Raw genomic sequence first — 4,269 nt, forward strand, 5'->3', positions numbered from 1 at the left:
TCCCCAATCGGCCCTGCTCTGAGCCCGACCAGGGGCTGCACCTAGGGATTGGGCCTGCCCTCTGCCACCTGGGAGCAGGCCTAAGCCAGCAGGTCGTTATCTCCTGAGGGGTCCCAGACTGCAAGAGGGCACAGGCTGGGCTGAGGGACCCCCTCCTCCCCCCCGAGTGCACAAATTTTTGTGCACTGGGCCTCTAGTGTATATATATAAAAGAGAAATATGTTAATTAACCAGGACACTGTAACGGGTCAACAGGACAGGAGGAGGTTGTGCGCAGTGGCAGGGGCGGGGTGGCAGGGGCCACTGGGCACCTGCGCTGGGGGAGGGCCTGATCAGCAGCGGCTCTGGCGGCTTCAAGGGACGGAGAGGGAGGCAGCGCTGGACAGGCAGCGGACAGGGCTGCTGCGGGCCCGTGGAGAGAGGCACGGCCGGACCAGAGACTTGAGGGTGGGCAGTGCCACGCAATTTCAAATTGCACGCTGGGCTCTTAGTTACTTTTATAATAGGAAGTATGGAACATGGGAAACATGCCCATGTGTTTTCCTCTCATATATGCTCAGATATCAATATTTAATACCTTAAAAGCATTAACAATTTTCTCATAATTTACCAAAGTGTGTAGAACATCTATTTTAAAAGAATTAACTTTTCCCTTTGGCACAAAACAAACTATTTTTATTCTGAGGGGAGAAAAAGTGGTGAGTAAACTTTTTAAAAACTGTTTCTCTTTTTAAAAGGAATATATTAAACAACTCTATATGGGGAAGAAATGGCTAATGTTCAGCAAGGGCTATAGCCATTGTAAAAATTGCTCAAAAGGTAAAACTAAAGAAACTAGAAGAAACCATAGGCAGCAAAATCTCAGACCTCTCTCATAGCAATATGTTTGCCAATATATCTCCTAGGGCAAGGGAAACAAAGGAAAAAATAAACAAATGGGACTACATCAAAATAAAAAGCTTCTGCACAGCAAAAGAAACCATCCATCAAATAAGGGGTTAATATCCAAAATATATAAGGAACTCATACAACTTAACAAAAGGAAGGCAATCCAATTAAAAATAGGCAAAGGACCTAAATAGACATTTCTCCAAAGGACACATACAGATGGTCAAGAGACATATGAAAAAATGCTCAAAATCACTAATCATCTGAGAGATGCAAATCTTTCTGTCAGAATGGCTACCATCAACAAAGCAGCACATGACAGTGTTGGTGAGGATGTGGAAAAAGGGAACCCTAGTACACTGCCAGTAGGAATGAAGATTGGTGCAGCCACTATGGAAAACACTATGGAGTTTCCTCAAAAAATTGAATATGGGCCCTGGCCAGTTTGGCTCAGTGGATAGAGTGTAGGCCTAGGGACTCAGGGGTCCCAGGTTCGATTCCGGTCAAGGGCATGTACCTTGGTTGTGGGCACATCCCCAATAGGGGGTGTGCAGGGGGCAGCTGATCGATGGGTCTCCCTCATCAATGTTTCTAACTCTCTATTCCTCCCCCTTCCTCTCTATAAAAAAATCAATAAAATATATATTTTTTTAAAAATTGAATATGGAACTGCCATTTGACCTAGTGAGCCCACTTTGAAGAATTATATGCCTCAAACACCAATCAGAAACCTGAAACACCAATCAGAAAAAATAGATGCACTCCTATGTTCATAGCAGTTTTATTTACAATAGCTAAGATCTGGAAACAGCCCAAGTGCCCATCAGTAGGTGAGTGGATAAAAAGCGGTGGTACGCCCTGACTGGTTTAGCTCAGTGGATGGAGCATCGGCCTGTGGACTAAGGGGTCTCAGGTTCAGTTCCGGTCAAGGGCATGTGCCTTCGTTGCGGGCACATCCCCAGTAGGGGGTGTGCAGGAGGCAGCTGATCGATGTTTCTCTCTCATCGATGTTTCTGACTCTCTGTCTCTCTCCCTTCCTCTCTTTAAGAAATCAATAAAATATATTTTTAAAAAAAGAAAGAAAAGAGCGGTGGTACATTTACACCATGGAATACTATGCAGCAGTAAAAAAAGAAGGGTCTCTTACCCTTTGACACAGCGTGGAGGGACCTGGAGAATATTATGCTAAGTGAAATAAGCCAGTCAGAGAAAGACAAGTATCACATGATCTCACTCATATGTGGAATCTAATGAACAAAATAAACTGATGAACAAAATACATCCAGAGACATAGAAGCATGAAATACACTGATGAATCTCAGAGGGAAGGCAGGTGGAAGTGAGTAGAGATTAACCAAAGAACTGATAGCATATATGCATAACCCATGGACACAGACAATAGTGTGGTGAAGGCCTGGGGGTTGGGGGACGGGTGCAGGGTGGAGCGGGTCAATGGCAGGGGGAGGCATCTATAATACTTGCAACAATAAAGATAATTTTATAAGGAGAGGTAAAACTAAAGATTAAAAGTGGCCACATTAGTTTTAATAACTATCAATTACTTTAGTCCCATAATGTTAAATAATATAAGGTCTGGAGGGTCAATTAAATCTTTCCATTATAATTATTTTGCATAATATTGCATTATGGGAGACATTACATACTATTGTTTAATTCTTAAATACTATAGGAAAGTTGGTGTCAACAGAACCCCTTGAGAATGTATAAAGTCTACTTACTAAATACAGTAAATATTCTATAGATTATAAAGACAGCAATACACACTGTTGTCCTCTTGCTTATTAGTTTTTATTAATAACTAATTATTTCTCTTTCTCCCAAGGCATACAACCCACTCCTGAACCTATGCTTATTGCCAGAATTACTCTGTGTTTTATAATCCTCAGTAATTAAGGACACCTAGAAGGTGTTGATGACACTTTCTTGCCATAATTAGGTAGCCAGAGTGATGTTCCTAAGTGGAAGAGGAAATCAGGGATCTAAGAAGGGTGACAACAGACAGCAGCTGGAGGCCAGAGCCACCGTCCCTCACACAAGAGGTAGAAGGTTCCACAAAGTTCCTGAGATAAGGTGGTAACAAACAAGCTCACTACCTTGTCCAACACCAGAAAGACAGCAGGCTGGTCATCCTGGCCAACATCTATGTTTTAAGATGCTGACATTTCACTAACTTGCCATATGGTTTCCATGAAATCTAGAGTCTCTTACTCTGTCAACTCAAAACCGCTTCACTTGACCCGCAAACTCCTTTCTTCCACTAAGATCGCTTGCACACATGGCCCAGAGGGATGCTTTCACATCGACAAAGGTAACCCAAGAACCCACCCCAAAACACTGATAGACACCCCTATTTATAACATAATGGAAAGAAAATGGGTCTTTCCAGGGAGAATAAAACAGCTTACTCTAGTCTAGTCCCTTAGCTATCAAATGGTTATTCTGCTAATATTTCAAATACCTACAATATATTTTAGGCACCTGAAAGAGAAGGTAAAGAAACCACAAACACTAAGATCACAGAGACAGCAACTTAACGTTTTCAACTCTTCTGCCAGCGTCCCACAGAGTCCACGCCACCTGGCTCACCCGCGCAGCCTCGCGTGGTGGGTGCGGGCAGGGCGGAGAGGGCGAGAGCGGGAGGGCACTGGAAACATAAACACTGAACCGTCCCCGAAGCCTGCGCTTTGTTTTGCCCCTTCGGGTCCCCATTGACTTTCCACTTGTTTCGCTTCAATGGCTGATCCTTCCCCCCATCGGAGATCTAACTGTAAACTCCCCCACCCTCTTCCAACCACACCCACAAATGCCCGAGGAACCTATCGAGTCTGCCTGTGTCTCCCGGCGCCCGCGGGGAGACGGACGCCGGCGCCCAAGTGAACCCGGCGGCACCCGGAGAACTTCTCCCGGGACAGAAGAAGGGGCGGGTGAAGTAAAAAAAAGCGGCCGACGCGCAGCAGGAGAGACGAAGGACTCCTCTCCAGCCCCCCGAACGAACGGGCGCCTCGGGGAGAGACAGCGACCCCCGCCCGATCTGAGAAGCCGCCTGAGCCCAGAGCCGACAAACGGCCGGCCCCGAAGACCAGGTCCCGAAAGCCGTCTTGCACCCCCTTCCATTTTGCCTGCCATAAAGAATGTCTGTCTCCTCACCCCCTTCAGAGTTCAGCACTCACCCGTCCCCGCTGAAGCGCCAGTTGCTTCTGCGTCAAGTCCTCCCACCTCAGAAAACCATAGAGACGAAGAGGCAGCCGAGGCCAGCCTCCACCACCGCCCACCTCCAGGTGACTCCTCTAGCCGCTGGGCCTGTCGGGATAGTGGCGAAATGCGTGTGGGCGGGGCATGGAGGAGACCGGTGGGGAGGCG

General features: G+C 46.6%; 1 protein-coding gene across 5 annotated transcripts in view; it reads right to left on the reverse strand.

The window, feature by feature from the left end:
• The window catches only part of MICU1 (mitochondrial calcium uptake 1), a 169,835-nt gene extending 165,619 nt beyond the window's left edge, over positions 1–4,216 (reverse strand). For 2 of the 5 annotated variants that reach the window (XM_015562142.1, XM_006760956.2), the window contains exon 1: positions 4,080–4,216. The gene's annotated coding sequence lies outside the window, so the exon portion shown is untranslated. Of the gene's footprint in view, positions 1–4,056 lie in introns of all 5 variants that reach the window. The other 3 variants (XM_006760958.2, XM_006760957.2, XM_015562141.1) reach the window with 2 other exon arrangements.
• Positions 4,217–4,269: the final 53 nt, after the last annotated feature.

The sequence above is a fragment of the Myotis davidii genome, unplaced genomic scaffold (assembly GCF_000327345.1).
Source record: "Myotis davidii unplaced genomic scaffold, ASM32734v1 scaffold134, whole genome shotgun sequence".
Classification (NCBI taxonomy): Eukaryota; Metazoa; Chordata; class Mammalia; order Chiroptera; family Vespertilionidae; genus Myotis; species Myotis davidii.